General features: G+C 37.7%; 2 protein-coding genes across 3 annotated transcripts in view; one reads left to right on the forward strand and one right to left on the reverse strand.

Moving 5' to 3' along the window:
* The window catches only part of LOC113232782 (ecdysone-induced protein 74EF), a 320,596-nt gene that overhangs the window by 206,117 nt on the left and 95,031 nt on the right, over positions 1 to 19,448 (reverse strand). For both annotated transcript variants that reach the window (XM_026467573.1, XM_026467572.1), the window contains exon 3: positions 3,486 to 3,542. The gene's annotated coding sequence lies outside the window, so the exon portion shown is untranslated. The remainder of the gene's footprint in view (positions 1 to 3,485; positions 3,543 to 19,448) is intronic.
* Positions 1 to 19,448, forward strand: part of LOC113232783 (U7 snRNA-associated Sm-like protein LSm11) — a 65,011-nt gene that overhangs the window by 26,926 nt on the left and 18,637 nt on the right. The gene's annotated exons all lie outside the window — the stretch shown is intronic.

Raw genomic sequence — 19,448 nt, forward strand, 5'->3', positions numbered from 1 at the left:
CGTGGTTTTTGTATTAGACCCGTCGTCCATTTATTTGTAAGTCAATGAGTATCGACTTATAAAGATAGCAACTAGGTACTCAGTCGTCGTCGTCGTCAGACGTCGCAATCTCGAAACTGCTAATACTTACTTAAGTACTTGTTATACAAAGCATTACGTACGACGTAAGACGTAATTATAATTAGCATGTAAGTGTTGGCATCGGCTATTTATATATACCTTGTTAAACGCTTGCCACTACATGACGATTGCCATTTTATAGAAAATAGTTTGAGACTTGACTTTGATTAATAAAAATAATAAAAATGGCAACGCTGACAATGGCGATGGAAGGGGATGAAAGCTTTTTTACACGGACATGTGCCTGAACGGCCATCGGTTCGATTGTGTCATGTAGTAACGCTATTGTTTTATTTCACAAGTGCACTCAAGCTATTAAAGTGTTTTTTTGGCGTTCGCTGTAAATTCGCTGTAAAAAAAACATAAAATAAAAGTTTTAAAATAAGGAAACTATTCATGTCACGTCCACTTACTATTTCACAAACATCCGGTGCACAATTTTGAACGAGAATCAATTTGTAGGAGTTGTCTAGAATTAATTAATTTTATTATCAATTATCTCAAAGACTTGAAGACGGCAACAAATTGGCAGACTTTTTGAATACAGGCAATCAACAAACTTTCTGCATATTAATGTTGGTAACATTGACAACTAATTAACTTATTTGAGATTTATAAATTGTGGCAAATGACTGCGGTATGCAAATGAGCAATTATTGCATATTTATCGACACTTCAGCGTGTGATAAATGTCGGTTCATAAAAAAGTTGATTGACATAATCTGCCATATTGCATAGGAATTGGCATAAAGAGGCAATTTCTACGGTGAAATACTTTCCATCACACTATTAGCTGATGACACATGACAGTTACTTTTGACAGTTTTCTGACTAATTAAACCGTAACTTATTTTAATGATATTATTTATAGTGATAGACTAATTAAAGAATTCCGGAATTTTGAAATGCGAAAATTTTAATATGCAATTTGTTGTTATACATTTTCAATTTCGACTTTTTTTACGACGATTTCAAATACTAATATAAATTATTACTGCGGACAGTAATCCTAACCCAGATAAAATCTCTGTTCGTCATTTAAAAAAAGAATAGTGAGTTGTTTTGCTGACGTTACAAATCGGAACCTTGCTGTGATGTCAGTTATCTCATGGCCGTGTTTATTACTCGTGTGTGCGCGCGTGCAAGTATATACACGGTCGAATTATCAAAGGTACAGAATCCGTTTATGTATTGAAGTTTTAATAATTATGGAGAAATTTTTAGGACCGATCTAGATACTGTGTTTTTAAATCCTAGGCACGGTAAACGGCACTTAGATGTTTTTGTATAATTAAAATCTGGAACCTGCAGTCGTAGAAGGTCACTAAAATAATCGATATGGAGCTTTAATTCAAGGTGAGTGAGCCGAAAACGTGTGGTTACCACTGGTAAACTGCTTTAAGTGGACGAGTGAACTAATCCAGGAAGTTATCGTGGCTTGTTCGTCCTAGCCCTTGCGGCTCGCCATATGTTATAGTCGTGATCGGTTTTCGGTAACACGATGTTTGTACAGTCCGTTATTGATACGAAATACTTCTTAACCTGTTGTATGATGGCAGATTTTTGAAAAGAAAGACTCCATAGTAACGCGTCGTGTACTCCGTAGCAACGTCATATAAGAATGAACAAGTGTACAATATAAATACGAGTATATTTTTCTTGCAATAAAAGAAATTTTAAATAAAAAAGCGGCGCGGTGGTAGCCTTAACTGCCTCCGTGGCCGAGGTCCAGATTTGATTCACGAGTCGGGAGAAATATTTCTATGACCTACATTTATTTATTTCGTAAGTTTGGGTGTAGATTGTGGTTGTCTATATTTGTGTCCATGGTACCCGCTATACAAGGTTTCCCTGGTTTTTTTATAATACTAAGTGATTGGACGAAGTTGCAGTGCCCCTCAGAGCTTTAAATCACAAAGACCTGAGGGGCACTGCCACTGCGCCTGACACCCTGAGATATAAGTTGACAAGTCCCATGTGCCTGTAATTTAACCAGTACCCTTACCTTTCTAAACCGGAACGCAATAATGCTCACATTACTGTTTGGCGGTAGAACTAGGTAAGGTGGCAATACTGCCCTGTACGGACTCTCACAAGGATCTCTACTGCTACTAAATAGTGCCATTTCAAGTACAGATAACTCAAAACGTGTATCGTGAAAGAAAAAAATATCGGTAGCACACCAAATAAGTACTCGGTACGTGCGGGTACTGGTTCGCCCCGAAATGAAGCAAGGCCAGCTACATTCGAACGGAGCACTTGTCAACGATGCAGCCGCAGCGAGAGGCCTCACCGAAAGGTTTCCGCCTTTTAAGTCCACTTACTACTCTGCGTGTGTTGATACTTTAGCATTTTCAAGGCATTACTTGCAAACGGTAATGATGATTAAACTCTACTACTCATCCGTAAGGCAGATTACCCTGAGAAGAATGAGGAAGAATCTCTAGAGGATGCTCTTTTCTTCTACCATTATTTGTCCAGAGACGCACTGCTAGAAAAAAGTTTAATAGTATCTATGTTAGGTAGCCTAGTAACAGAGCGGTTAACGCCTTACCTATTTTTGCCGGCGGTGAAATTACAGGTACACAGGACTTGTCAACTTATGTCTCAGGGTGACGGGCGCAGTAGCAGTGTTCCTAAGATCTTTGCGATTCAAAACTCGTGAGTCACTGTCAGGTGCACGAATTGTTCGTCCCGTCACTTGATATTACAAAAAAAAAATCGTTTTACCAAAGATTTTAGCCTCGTAGGTATCTATTTAGTTTTTTAGTCAAAAATTAAAGAGACAAAACTATGAATAAGCATGGATAATTATCGGATAAATAACGGATAATAATTATCAAAGAAAATAAATATCTTCATAATTTCGAATCCTTCCAAATAATTTCGATTGCAATTGAAATAGGATAGTAGAAAACTAACTTTTCCATATTGTCTTTGGTCTTGGTGTTTGTGGTACCGTCGTTATTTCCGATTTCCATAACACAAATGCTTTAGTTACTTACTTTGGAATCAGAGCAACGTTGGTGATGTTTCTTATATGTATATATTATTTATTATAAATTGATAATAATGTAAAACTGGACATAAGTGAGTCTCTATTGTCGGAATGTGGCATCGGAACCGTTTACCGCTACAGTAAATACGGTGTAATCTTTATAGCGCTTGCCGATGAGTTGTAAATAGTAAAAGGCCTTTTACGATTTGCTAACAATACACAAGTTCCAATACAAACAGACCAGCGCAGTTATTGGCGGTCGCTTTAAAGCTTGTCATCATTCTAATTATTACTGTCGCTTTCAGTAATTTGTCGCCAACCGCGGTAGTTGCTTCTGAGAAATCGTCAGTAATGGTACAGTACTTACAGCTCACAGCCAGGCTCGGGTTCTCATGCAAGTGTAGTCATTTGTATCGCGCCATGCCTGGAACAAACAAACGCCCGTTTGAATAACCTTTATCAGTAATTAATATTTAAATAGTAGACTATACAGTGCTTACCCTAATTAAAGATATAAAGATAGCTGTAGTTAAACTACAACGATTTGTTCAAGTACCAACGCAGCAGGCAAAGGTATGATGCATTCGGCCTCGCGGTAAACAGACTCTAGATAGTGCTAGACAAAGACGCTGCGAGGTCATGAGCGTAGCCTTGCGCGGGTGCGCGCGCGCTGCTTCCGCCTGTCGACGGTCGCTGCGCACGCAATGCGCCGCCAGCAACGTGCGGTACGTAGTCGGTTTCCGACCGCCGACGCGCACAGACCTCTCTTAATTACAAACTAGACAATTAAACCACTTTTGTTTCATTGATTAACAAGTATTTAAATTGTTCTACAAAGAATTATCGATAAATTAAGTAGGTATGTGAAAATAACCAGGCAAAATGACTTCGTATCTGATAAATAAAAAATAGATAAATAAGTTAACACAAGGCCTTTGTGAAATAACAAACAGGACAATAACTCGTAGAAGAAAACAATCTATTAGAGATAATAAAATAATTTTCTGTATGATTGCGGGCAAATAAAGCGGCTCATACATAGTTATTAGTGGTATAATGCATCTGCCTACGCAGGTTTCAATTAGACTACCATCGCCGTCTGCGCGTGCGCGGAGTGGGCACATACGTTTACAGTTAATGTATGCAAAACGATGCGGGCTGCGGGTTCGCAACTTGAAACTTCGAATGGGAAGAACAAGGCATGAGAAGAACTCGAAATACGCATGGCGGTACTCTGATGTGTAAAATTTTTTGAAGAAACCGAACCGTAAATTCTATTTTATGATAGTTAGATGATGATGAGACGAACAAGTTGTGCGCCTGATAGCAAACGACACGCCTGACCTTATGGTCATTTGCATATGGCGATTTATTACCAGTTGCAGTGCCACTAAGAGCTTTAAATCGCAATGATCTGAGGTGCACTGCCTCCGCGCCCACCACTCTGAGACATAAGTTGAAATTCCCATGTGCCTGCAATTTCACCAGCACCCTTAAAACTTACCGTGCAAAACCGGAACCAGTAATCTAAATCTATAAGTCGTACGATATTCGCACATTATTTTCTGCAGGGGCACGGTTTTTATCCGTATCTTTAGCTCCAAAAGTGCTTAATTTTCCGCCATCTAGAACGTTGCCATTGTATACAATAAGAAAACATTTACTTTGCAATACGGAAGCGTAGTACAGAAATAAAATCTTTGAATCATAGGATGAGTGAATCATGCGCCCTACGAGAACCTGTTGTGTACTTTTGTATGATTTCCTTTATATAAAATGGTCAAAATTGAACAAATATTCGTGTTCGGCCATACAAATATTTTGATATTTATTTGTTTACAGTTCTTATTTCAAAAGCTGTAAAGTTTTTTGCTTTTTTTGACGAAGCAATGTTTTGTTAAAAATTTCTTATTTGTATTATATCCCAATAATAACGACTAGAGCACACTAGGAGGACGACTGATTTTAAATTGAAAGGGCAACGGTTCGAATTCATATGTAAAACTTGACTTTGCCATTTTCGGGACATTGTAGTAAACTACATACATTCGTGACATTAGGCAATGCTGAAGCTAATGTAATGTTCCTGATAGTACTGGAGGAAGCAAAAGAGATAGGATTGTAACAAGTGATGGTCTATAGTCCTTGCCTGCCTTCGTTACTTTACAGGTGTATTGTATAATAATAAAGTGCCAGACAACCTCACCAATTACCTGGCTCATTTCCCAAACTGGTCCAATCGGGACCTCCTCTGAGCTCAGTGCAAACCTTTCGGCCACCAAGGTCGCCAAATGTATGCAGTTCTAGTGGATATGGACACAGAAATACGAACGCCCACCAAAATAAATCACACTTGAAGATAATCACGTTGAATCAAAGGCAGAATGTCACACCGACCTCGCTGCACTTACGCGGTCACGCGTCATGCGATTTATTTGCCAGTGCACTTACCAAGTCCCTCTCAATGGGATAGCGGTATGCAGCAGTGGTTAACTACGATATTAACATCTTAATAATTATCCTCAATACTTTAAACTGTTGCGTTTTACGCTTTTCAAACTGTAACTAGGGTTCAACTACATTGTTTGAAGTATTGGTTGTATTGGTTGAAGGTAAGGTAGGTTCTGCTAAATTAATATAATAATTAAAAATATTATTATAGTTAATAATATACAATTAAAACTTCATTCTCTGCCTGTTCTATTCTATATATGTAATAAAATGCAAATTGCTGAGGCTGTTACCGTTTCTTCAACACTGATTTAGATTTTAAGGCACTGTTGTAAGTTTTTATTCTCGTTGTTGTGTTGAAGAATAAACTCTTTTTATTTATTTTTATTCAAATCAGGGCTTGGCTTAATTTAACTACTACGTTCTAAAAGTATGTATGTGAAAAATAATAGCGTGCGCTTTTAATGGCGAAGTCACTAATAATATCTGAGTATACACAGTCTTGTAACAATGCCAATTTTTGCTGCGTCAGTTCGACTTGCAAACTAAACTACATTCCGAACACAACCATTACAAAATTGTTACGTAAGTTATTTAAAAATTTTAACAATTTAGGAGAAGTGGCATCCCTATTCTTTATATCTGAAGACGCGACTTAACAAATTATAAATATTTGTTATATTTATTATGGTTCAACTTAGGTACAGCGCTTTATCAATCGAAGGTTTGAATTTATGGCATTAGTTTTATCGACTTGAGTTTTATTAACTGCAGTTGATAATTTGACGTGTCATTTTGCAAGTTAAGATTGTAATGCTGTACTAATTCAAATTAAACCATTTTCATCTTTTCTCCTACTTCGGCCACCGTTGTCAACTCGTTGGTGAACTTATCAACTCAAAATCCGCAAGACTACTTTCTTTAGCCAAGACTAAAAGTGATTACTGGAAAGCGTTCTTTGAATGTTGGACAGTTACTTCGACTCTACAAGTACCTTGGGACCGTACGTTTATTGTAGGAAAGAATAGAGTTAAGTACAACAATAATATCAATATTTAATTTTCATACTAAATGCATAAACCGCTCTAAGCATTACGCAAACGACGTCACTGCGTCACGGTTGCGACCTCGCGGCTGTCATGGCCGGCGCCCGCGCACGCTTCCTACTGCACATTGAACTGCGCCAACTGCAGCGATACTGTTTTGATGCGGGTTACTGATTATGTGTTTGTCATTATGATATCAATGCACTACTGTTACATCAACTTGATCTATTTTTAAATCACGTCGCTATATAACGCGCCAACATATTGACGAGGCGTTTATTGCATCTTTTGGAAATATCAAAGATGTTTATTTGTTTCAAGTACATTTTCCTTGAATGGTGATCTTGAAAAAAATAATATTGTCCAGAGTCAGTGTAAATACCGTGTAATTGTAAACAAGCAACTTTAGATTCGTCCTTTCTGTAGCATTGTTTTCATCGTGAGATTAGATCTCTATAATTAGCTTTTATTATTACTTGTTTTGTTATCGAGGATAATGTTGTTAATATAATTACTTTATAAATATAGTACTTTTATATCTTTTTTGTTGTTTTTAAATTATCTTCAAAGCGTTACAGTTTTAGCTGTAAACCAGTGGTGAGGCGTTCGAATAAGACGATTCCCACCGGTTTGCCTTAAATATTCTTGTATTATCAAATGACTGCAATAAACAACGAGTACACCTCGTCACAAACTAACTTATGTAATTTAATGTTCAAAATGACTAAATATTTAATTATACACCTAATAGTAACCAATTGATCTCAGCCAATCACAACAACGGATCCAAGTAAGGCCATCAATTCGAAATTCAAAACCTACGCGTTCAATTCAAAATACACGCACACATTCACAAAGGTTCGCTGTAAGGCATTGGCAAAAATGGTCGCCGATAACCCGATAAATTTAAACCTTATAATTACGGTTTTTGTTAAGGTAAGTGTAATTTTTGTCTCTGGATTACTAAAGAAAATTTTCACGCCTCGACACTGCTGTAAATCAAACTATTGTGTGTCTACACAATCATGTCTATGATTTATTTCGATTATTTTTCAACTTGAATTGTCTTATGTTCTTGCTTAGTCAAGGTTGCACATGCACAAATGGCTTAATGATTGAAACCGCCGTAAAGTTTTTGCTGCTCATCTCTTCCTCTATTACCATCCAATTCGAGGTTCCCAAATCATTTCGTAGCACAAATTCGTGTACTCAGCAAGGACACGAGGAAACTTTATTTTAAAATCTATTTGAATTTTACATTGTAAAGTTTTATTTGGCAATGTTGTGACTATGCGATTGGCCTTCGCGCTTGTTTTGTTTTTGGGTGTTTTTCCGTTGCACCAAGGTTTGCTGTGTTTTCAAAATAGATGTTGTTTTTAAAATGATTTTTGTTAGGCTTTATCTGCTACTTCTCCCACGGGATCCTAAGACTCGGATAAAAGTTGCCCACATCGTTTTGCCTCTAATTTAACTACACTTGGGAGATTTTCATTAAGGTGCCGAGAGTTATGCTTCTTACTACCCGGAGCAGTTGTGGTCATTTTACCCGTTGAAAGTATTGTGCAACAGCTAACAATAAACGGCTTATGACTACTTTTTTGTAATTCCTGTTTCGAAGTCAGGCAACGATAGCAAACTACACAAGGTTGATAACTAAAATCATAAAACGCTTCGTAAAACTGGTTCTGCCTTAGATTGCTATCGCACATGAACGATATTCCTTATCTATAAAATTAAATTTCAACGTGGTGTATATCTATTTGTTATTGCTTTGTATGTCAAAATTAACCTCTAAACGGCACAATGTTAGACGGAAAAAATCCAGCCGTAAAACTAAATCAAACAAAACTATCGACCTTTGCCCACTGACATACTCGTATAATCGTAGGACCAAGACCTTGCCATTACTTTAGGGCTTATCTAGTATTTGTTCACTTGTTATCGTAAACACCTGATAAAGGGTTTGCCCTTGCTTCGTGCCAAATGAAGGCCGAATCGATTCCGGTATTTTTTTCGATTTACTGCACGGCTGAATTACCTGAAACTTCCTTCCTCATTGATTTGACAATGCTGCGTTTTTACCGAGGCTGTCGTTCGGTATTCAATGAGTTTTTTGACGAACCTTTACAATGGGGCATTTACTTATCTCATTGAATTAAATAGTGCAATCTGGACTCATTTTTCCATTTGTATCATCATTCTTGCTAGTTAGGTTTGTTGGAATTAAGATTTTGCTTCTATTATATTTCTACGCAATGAAGTTCATGTCTGATGCTGAATAGATGCTTTATTTATTTATTAGCCGTATTGTAATATCAGTTAAGACTCCAATTGTCACTCGAAGTGTTAAGAAGAAAAAAAGTGCAATCATGCTTAAGTTTCTGGTTGAGTGCATCTACTAAGACTTTACGGTCATGCTCCTCAAGAAGCACGGAAGTTACCTTTGCTCAAACTTTTTTATTTAGAATCAAATACATTCTGTGACAGTAGCAGACAGGAAGTAATTAATACTTCAAGAACTTTTGATAAAATTTTTTACACATGATGATCTTCCTCCAAAAACTACTAGGAGAAATTTAACTCTGTTTATTGTTGTGCACCAAAACCTTTCCACGTACAACGGACAGCAGGATCTTGTTTAAATCGAGTTATTAATGATTCCCATCGCATCCGAAGAGGAAATCCTTCGTCCAAATGTCAACTTAAATTACTCAAGGTGTTCAAAAGACGAGGTCAGTCTGTACTTATATTTATTTCGGCACTTGGGATGCACATCTTAAGTCTATTTGCAGATTTAAACGTTGGCAGTTTATATTTGTGTCTATTACAAGAATGTCTGTTGGAATGTTCCCTTTGGTAATTTTGGAAATAATCGTTTTAATGTCGTATGTTTTGTGATTCGGCACAGATCCAACACAGATGTGTGGCTGTTTTAAATGTTTAACGTTTCATCATAATACAATCCTCATGGTCATGGTCGAAAACCTGGAAATGTATGTTTAATTTCGACTCCGATGCAAATCCGTGGGTGTCGGACGCGTTGCGCTTTCATGAGGCCTGTATCCGGTGTTCCACGGTCATGGCCGTTTTTGTATATTCTTCATTGAAACAAACAACATCAAAGAATTTCTGATCATCTTGAAATTGCCAATGTCAAATACAAACGTCAGTAACATGGTAACTATAATAAACTAAAAGCTACGAACCAGGACGTTGTATTGCGCTAGTAGGGATTCGAATCGACGACTTCTCAATTGAGAATCATAGTTCTCTGACTGATTCAGACTGTGAACGTGGATAGTAATTTATATGAGTTACCTCATCAAATGGATACTGCCTTATTTTTGTGGTGTAGCGGTTTGTTATATCTTATACTATACGTGGTATTTTTATATATAAACTTTAATATTGACATTCTTAATATTGGTGCCACGGTCACGGACACTACTCTTGAACATTGTTAAGAAACCTCAAAATATTCGCAAAAGTCCAAAAACTCAAGGCCGCCACGTAACCATATGTAATTTAGACGCGGGCGCAGATCCGTAGGCGTGCGGATGTGTTACGCAAACGCTCCAGATCTGCTACTCTCGGTTTCGGCGCTATCGTACCACGGTCACGGACACCTGACTTCTGCCTTTATTGTTACGAGAGTGATAGTTTGACAACTCAGTTGTGAACGGATGCAGTAATGTGTAGTTATGTGTAAGTTGTTAAGTGCGATGGTGAGAGTGGTTACGTAACTGCTTTCGTTATTTGCTGAGCTTGTGGTCTTTTTCTTTGAAAATTGTGCTTTCATGGATGGTTTGGTACGTAATACATGAACTACATGCTTTTATTTGACGATTTTTTAAAGTTACTAATTACACAAAAATTATCTTAGGTAGGTTCAGTAGTTGATTATTTCAATGGAAAATCATTATCATAGTATCGTGATTGTGGTTCTGACAAATGATGTCCAAATTAATTGTTTAAGCGCAAACTAGAATTTTCCATCTTGCTTGAGTTCATTTCACCCGCAAATTTGAAAGCTGAGCATTATGAGAACAGTTGCTCCGATACCAAGTAATCTTAGCTACTGACAATCACGAACAACGTAACTATAAAACAAAAATCGCAACGTGGTCCATTTGGGAACTATAACACAGACAAATACATACATATAGAGATGTAAAAAGACAGACCGACAAACAGATATCGACGTAGAAATTATAACATTCCTTTTTCGTTTCGGAATTTAAAAAACTCAATTAAAATGAAACCTCATAATTAGCAATAACTTACGTTCATAATGATAGTGATGTGAATGCAGAACAAGATATCAATAAAGGTCAAAACAAGATGCAAATGTCAGTTAGAAATGATTGATTGGAACCTGCCACGACCAAGATTGACGTCTGGGCGTAGAGCTTTTACATAAGATTTTTTAACTATGTTGTGGATCATACCGACACTTGCAAATAGATACGCCATTTTATATTTGCTTTTATATTGTGGTACGATAGCAAATTCTACACGGCAAGTAAATTCATGCATAGTCAGTTTCTTTAACAACACTACAACGCATTGCTAAAAATGAAACTTTTAAAATTGATATTAAAGAGATCCTAAACACGATTGGTAATCAATCAATCCAAGCATTGAACACAAGTGACGGGTCATGGCGCATGTGCAACTTTCCTCGACCACAACCTAGACCAAACCGGTGACCATTTGATACTCGCTCTAGAGTTGAGACGGTAATATGATTCTTTTAGATACTAGGAAAATAATGATGATGTTTATTTAAGTAAATACACAATCTGAAAGCCTTACGAATCAAATTTTAAGATTTTCCGGATATTTCGGAATACTCGGAGAAGTAGTAATAAATGTAGTAATTAATCGGACGTTATGTAATGAGAATTTAAATGGACTATCGCCAGTAATGAAAGACCATTTGAGAGTACTTATCTAAAATGAGTAAGCTTAGTGATTTGCCAACAGAAACGAAACTAATTTAGCTAGAAACGTTTTTGAATATTACTATACTGTTTTCTAAATTTCAGAATATTGAAAACAGACAGCAGTCAAACAAGTTAAGAATGTGAAATTTATCAACGCACCTCAATCAACCTGTCGCAATAACTTTCGTACTACTTTTTCATTCCAATTAATCAAACAGTCGCTTTTCAGTGTGAATGGAACAATTACATAAAAACTAACACAATAACAGATAACAAAAACTTAGACATGATGATAATTGACAACTCTAGCAAGTACCTTCACCTCGGCTACCGTGCTACGCTTCCGTGTGTCACAACCACTTTCACTACACTCCCCTCCCTGTTTACTATCATATACCCCCACTGTATTATCATATTCACAGAAACATTACACCGTATTCCTTGTTCATAAGGTCGAAAAGTAAGTTGTTTCGTAGGTCAGAATTACAAAGTCAACTACAGTTAAAAAACTAAACATATAATAAATAGTTGTTACTTGGAAGATTCTGTTTTGTAACTGCATGTCAATACAAAGTTTCCTCTGTTACTCACAAGTTTTGGTTTTTCGAGGCCGTAAATAAAGTTTGTAAACGTTTTTAGAATTTTGTCGTTTTGACCATACGGCCTTGGGGAGGCCGTACTTTCTCCGGTGTCAATTGTATACCAGTTGGGTTCGTATTGGCTAACTCAAGGTCGGATAATAATGGTTGACGTGTTATGTGATAAATTGATCTTCTACAAATTAGGTTCGAGACATTATGCGTCATTAAGCGTTAAAGAGAAAATTGTTGATTCGACTTCATAAACAGCTTCAAGTGTAATGAAGATAATTGAAAGGGGACGTGCATGCGTCAAAAAAGTTTTGTCACAGACACTTTTTTAGTCATTGGCTGGTAACTGCTTTGTCCTTCCAAGTCTTAAAATATTTCATACCTGTATACATTTCTCTGCAATGTATCATATCTTGTTACCCTATGTATGTTACATAGGGTAACAAGATTGAAAGTTAGGCTTTCCGACGACAATCTTTGAGGTTTGCCTCCTCAAGCGAGTTCAAAATATCCATCGGATTGGCAGTAGTTTTAGCAATGGACTCGATGTAGCTAAAATTTAGGTTGACAAAAATATCCACATCTGAGAGCTCAAGGTGATTGAGATCAGTACGAATATATCTTAGAAAGACGGAATTAGTATGACTGACTACGAATACTACGTTTCGCTGGAAAGAAATCTAGCAAACTGACCAACTTGGCATCACTTCACTCGGACTTGGCTTTAACGGTCAGAGTGCACTCTTTCGACCTTCGCTTCTATGAGTAATTGGTTAGGGGTGCCGCAACTTGTATGAGACAAAAATTTTCTGGTGACTAATCTATCGCCTGCATACTCAAAGATACCCGAAATTACCAACAAATCGTTGACGTGCAGCAAGCAGGAAACTGAGGAGAGGACAGAACCCTAATAGACTCTGACGTTAATTGCTCACAAATCACGACCAGAAATTTCTCTATTCAACTACAAAGACTGTTAGCTATTCTGGACATTGGAAGCTCATTATATGCCCTGTAAATGTCGAGAGATACACCTAGAGCTTCCTAGTGCTTCTTAACGTCTTCGCTCCTTAAGTTAGTTGTAAGAAGATCTCCAGTAAACTGGCTACGGTGGCACTCGAACTGGCTAGCACCGCGGAGATCGTTTTCGGTATAGTCTTATGGAGTTGATTGCCATAGGACGATAGTGTCTTCATACTATCGGTTGACATAATACCCTTTTTAGCACATTTACAAAGAGGATAATTTACGATTTGATCCAATGTCATGGATTGTCAAAATCATGATCGAGTTAAGGCATAATTCCGCACTATAGCCTAATTACTGGCCTCAAGGCCGCTCGTCCCGTTCACATCAAGTGAAGTACCTCTTATTGATGTATGTGAATCTCCGACATTATAGATACAAGTCGTTGATCGGAACTTCTTAAAGAGGAAGAAATTGACCGTTGATAATCGTTGATCGAGATCCTTTGTCAATAGAAGGTTAAACAATTGGTTGTAAGGTCGTCGACAGTATACATGACATACGCTATACTAGCGCTAACGCTAGTAAACAAGTGGTTGAATCTAGCGACAGAGCAAAAATGCACACACCTTCTTTCCAGGGTGGCCGGTATTCTGGATTGTGAATAACCACTCAAGTTGATGGGAATTAAAATCCCCGGGAATGACAATTTGCTCCGACGGGCTTAGCTTTACCTGGAGGGTCAGCAGCCATAATCGAATACTACCATGAATAGGTCGTTCGTTGGCCACCACCCTTGATTACATGCGGGGAAACTAAGGTAAAAGAAGTCGGTGGCGAACGGCATCAACTCCGAAAATCGACATCCAAGAAGTGAGATGATGATGGAAAGGATATGGCAGAATTATTTAATGCAATTCCATTACACACTCTCCGTGATATATCTCGTATTTCACCCACAAGTCCGTTTCTGAAAAAGACTATCTTCGATTTCGCCGATCTGCCGCGTTGCTCAAGTTGTCAGAAATTTTTATTGATGTCTGTGCAATGTGACATTAAGGATTTGGCCTAATAAATGTTAACAGTTCCTCTTGAACTGTGCGACATTTCCAAAATTCATAACCTTCGCGTGTTTTGCGTGGTCATTTACTTATTTGGTTTATAAGCAAGGATAGTGTTTACTGTGGCATGGTCGGTAAATAACGTTCTGCTTTTTGACATATTTTGGCGAAGGTCCATTGATTAATAATAATATGATGGTCATTGGATAAAATATGTTTTAAATAATAAAAATTCATACTATTAACTTTTGTCGTATGGATGGCATACACTATAACGCTTGCCATCGCGGTGAAATTATTTGCCGGGTACTGCATAGGGCACACTATAAGTTTTCGGAACTGGCCACTTATGTAAACAATATTTAAAAAGTAATTACAACAATTGAAAATGGAACTCTTTGGCTGTAGAACACAGTTAGTTTCATCCGACTGTCATTTGTTTTTAAATTGTGGCGTCATTTTAGAAATTGGTTGTCACCATGGATTTTACTCTTGAAAATTTTCGTAGTATGATTTTCTACGACTTTAATTGTAATTTAATAGTTCAGCGGAGCATCGCTCGGCTTCAAACTGCTTTTGGCGATGAAGCATCATGCAAGACGACTTATCGCTGTTTGCAGAATTCAAACGCGGTCGTGTGAATCTCGGTGACTGATTTCGTGATGGTCGCCCGTCCACTGCTGTGAACAACAAAAACATCGATGCTGTGCGCCGTATGGTCAAAACAGACAAGCATGTGACATACCATGAGATTCGGCTTCTTTAGGCATAGGCATGAGTCAAATACAATCGATACTACACAAACATTTGGGTGTGGAAAAGCTGCGCTCTCGGTGGATCCCACACAATTTGACTGAGGCTCAAAAAGCGGATCGCGTCACTTGGTGCAATGCCATGCTTACCACATTCAACGAAGGGGTGTCAAATTTGGTGGGGACGTAGTAATAGGTGACGAAATATGGTTTTATAGTTACGAACCCAAAACAAAGCAGCAATCGAGCGTATGGGTCTTTGGAAATGAGCCGAAACCAGCCAAAGTGGCGCGCGTGCAAAGTGTCTCTAAACGGATGATTGCTTCTTTTTTTAATAAAAGTGGACACGTGGCTACTGTTGCTTTGGTGAATCGTTATACCGTGAATAGTGATTGGTACACGACCATTTGTTTGCCGGAAGTTATTGACGAACTCCGTAAAAAGAACCGTAAACGCCGTATCATCTTGCACCACGATAATGGCAGTCCTCACACGACCAGACAGACAAATGGATTTTTGAAGGTGAACAACGTTGACCTTATGAGCGCCATCCCGCGTACAGTCCCGACCTGGCACCTTGTGACTTTTCATCACCTGAAGAGGCTGTCGAAGAGTATGAAAATATATTTCAGAGATTGTTACGGAGAAGTGGCATAAATGTTTTCAAAATTGGTTCATTCGTATGAAAAAGTGCATTAACGCCTGCGGAGAATGTTTTGAGAAACAATAGATTCATTTCTGACCATTTATAGTATTTTTTTCTTATTCATTCCGGAAACTTATAGTACGCCACACGTATTAACTATGAGTTTATTTACCGGAAAATCAACTACTGCTGCATATCTAAAAATAACGATGTTGATATTTTCGGATGGAAATCTAAAAATTTTGCATGATTTGGACTTTTTTGTATTTCGCCTATAATGTGGCAAATTCGTAGATGGGTTATTAATTTTTTATAGCAAAATTTTTCAAATTTTGTTAGTCTGACTTAGAAGTGTCTCTTTGTCAATGAAATAGGGTTCTCAACAAAATTTTAAATAATGGTAAAAATTATAAATGCAGTATAGCCGAGATTAATGACGAACTCAGTGGCCTAAAGCTTTATTGTGGGCGTTGGATGCGAAAGTCCTGGGTTCGATTCATTTCCCGAATGGTCCTACTAAATCGGTTGTTCTGGGAAGTGCTCCAAACGAACTCCGTTGCTCTGGTACTCATAGTACATAGAATTCCCTAGTTTGAGACCAGGCAATTAGTGTGGTTGTTGGGCACATTAATATAATATTATTGTTATTATAATCTCTATTATTAAGATCTTTGTGTCTTTCATAATTCTTTCAGACGACCGGAGTTTGTAGTTTGTGAATGTATGTTCCCCATGTCTCTTGAGCATTTCTAATCACCTTTTTACTTATCGGAGAAACCATCTTTTGACTTGGCAAGCAGCCCTGCTATGATCCTTTCTCAGGCCACTGACAGGATCGGTGAAATGCGCGCGCACTTTCACTTGCCATAGACGTGACGGATTATACATTGTCTTGTACGGAGTTGCCCGTTGGCCGTTGGGCGGTATACATGGACCTATACTTAGTGCTATAGATGTATTATAGAATAAGAAATACTACTAGCACTGTTCAGTGTGAAAATTTGAGTTCTCGTCAGTTTTATCTAATAAAATTTAAAATATCGGTATACGTACTTCATGTCAATATTAATATGGATTAAAACATAGTAGCAGAGTCCTTGTAAAAGGGTTCGTCTAGGGAAGAAGAATTGTCAACTTATGTCTCAGGGTGACGGGCGCGGTGGCAGTGCCCCTCAGATCTTTGCCAGTTAAAGCTCTTATTGTCGTTGCAACTGCTATGGACAGGCGTGTCGCTTACCACCAGGCCCACGACTTGTTCGTCACTTGGTATTATAAAAAAATGTCTAGTATACATACTATACTCACGTCTTTGACTTCACTTTAAGTTAGACAGGGATTGTTCATCGTCACTTTGCACGATTTTCGCAAACGTCTCTTGCTTCACTTACATTCATCATTTCACACAAGCCTCTTATTCTCACTTTGCACTCCGACCTTTTTAAGAACATTCTCGAATTGATCTGAAAACGTTTTTCGTTGCGTTTCGTATCGTTATATTTCAATGTTGCCTTCCAAGTACCTACGAATTTGTTAGCTAAGTGCTTTTGTAGAATTTGCATGTCTACCTAAATTGAAGAATTCAAGAGCCTACAATTTCTTCTAATTTCTTTGTTACGTTTAGTTTGTTCGTAATAATTGCGATAATTGGTATTACGCACTCAGTCGAACTCGAAATAATCTCGCATGCTGCGCACGGGCAGACGCAGCCTTTACCTTGCTTCACGGAGCGCGCGCAGCGGCAACCTTCGTTACGAAACCACCGCGTTTTCCTTCCGTTGGAGTTTGAGTACTACATAATGGTGCTATGACTTTGATATTGGTACTAATGTCTTGTAATAGATTGTTGAGTTTATTTTTACATCGCTCTGTGCATTCAGTACCGATAAAGCAGCGCGCCGTGTTCAACCATCGCCAGGTACGGTCCGATCGGAGATTAATAAGAAAAAGTCACGAGCCTATCGAGTTCTTAAGTTTTGAATGAAATTATTTTTTCATCACACTTGCTCGTAAACAGTGTCTTGACATGCAGGCAAAGGCGACCATAATATTCTAAATTATACCCACGGGCTCTTTCATTACATTATCGCCCAAAGATTTTATGCTCGAGAAATCTGAACGTAAATTCCGCATAAACTTGAAGTATAAAAAAAACTAAACATTTGCAATTTATAACAACTATATTTTACTAAATTTATTTTCTGAATTCAAATTCTGCAGTATTTTTATTTTTTAGAATTTCGAAATTATTTTATATCTAATACGTTGTGGCTGCATACGTCTGTGCTTTTTTAGTTCGAGTTGTGTTATCTATGGAAGAATAGCTGGTAATCTGTTAAAAAAAAACAAAAAGCCCGCCATTTGCAGAATCCGTGTTTGTTGTGCTGTGAAGCGCTATTTATTCATACCAGAATTATTTCTTAAGAGAATAGATGCAACGATAAATTATTTTATCGTGTCTATTTCCTCGCAAATGGGTCAAAAAACCATTGTATGTAGCACGGGCGGTAAATATTACAAACCTCGAGTCATTACAGCCTTCAGCCTTCGGCTTTGGGCTTCTGACAAACTCTCGTTAGTCATTTTTAATTACCGCCTATTAAGGCGGTAATGTACTATTTCGAATCAAAATCGAGAATTGAAAAAATTCTCTTTTATGGACCTTCAATGTCAAGTTTAAACTGGCATTTCTTCGTTACGGTTCCGAAATGTACTGTTTATGTATCGGTACGTGTACTTTTCAACTATTCACTTGTTTTAGGCGCTGGAGGAGTGGTATTCGAGTGGCCGAGCACACGGCTAATAATGTTCGACTTGCCATTGAAACGACACAAGAAGGGCACCTAATTACTATACATTATGCTAAAAAGCTATCAATATTTCATGATAATTAGCAACAGCAAATTCCGTAAATTATTCATCAAGACCTCAGCAAAGGACAAAACTGTTTTGTGATGGGCTAAAAATACATATTATTTAATAGATACAGAATCATTCTTTAATATCGTGGCAAGGCGAAGGGCGCGAACGCGCAGAGATTGGGCGCGGTCCAATCTTATTATGTAACCTGTGATCATACATGGTACGTTACATTAGGTGTTATGTTTGATGTTTCTCATAGTTTCCGTAATTATGTGTAATAGAGGTCGTTCGTTTACAGTCGGGTTCCTAAGACGAGAGAATAAACGGGAATAACACTCGGGGGCACTACTCTCGTTCTTCGTAAGTAATACCCGATCATATTAAAAAACAATGTCGAGAATGAAACTTCATTCGCATTATGCGTCTTTAATTAAGTCGAGTTTTACTTATTTGACAGGGATGTCAGAAGAAGAACGAGAGTACAGGGCTTGGTATCAATTTAAGATGGGCACATGACATTTTGGACCATAACTAGTCGACAATAAAATTTTCGACTCTATGAACTTTCTCCAACATGTTTAAAAATATATTTATTAAATATAAAGTGATAACACCGTAAATGCATGCAAGTGATAAACATGCGATAGAATAGATTGAATACTGCATTTGATGACGACAATAAAACCTGAACTTTTTGATTTCAGCACGCGCCAACCCTAACAATTTTGTTACTTTATAAAGTGCGGGTAATGTGATCCAAATTGACATTTAAGCAAAGTTACTAGCCGTGACTACAATTTTCATTGCATAAACGATAACATGTGTTCACTATCTAATCGAGCAGGAAAATCACCGGCGGTACACCGGGCACCGGGCTGGCGACGGTCAGGGCCGGTCCCGGCGCCGATTGACTAAGCACTGTTACAAACATATTTTACATTTTATAAGCTTTGTAGTCAGTTTCTTAATTAAGATCGTTAACGGTAATATTCATTGTCCAGAATTGCATAAAC

Source organism: Hyposmocoma kahamanoa, unplaced genomic scaffold (assembly GCF_003589595.1).
Source record: "Hyposmocoma kahamanoa isolate Upper Pololo Valley unplaced genomic scaffold, ASM358959v1 78, whole genome shotgun sequence".
NCBI classification, from domain to species: Eukaryota; Metazoa; Arthropoda; class Insecta; order Lepidoptera; family Cosmopterigidae; genus Hyposmocoma; species Hyposmocoma kahamanoa.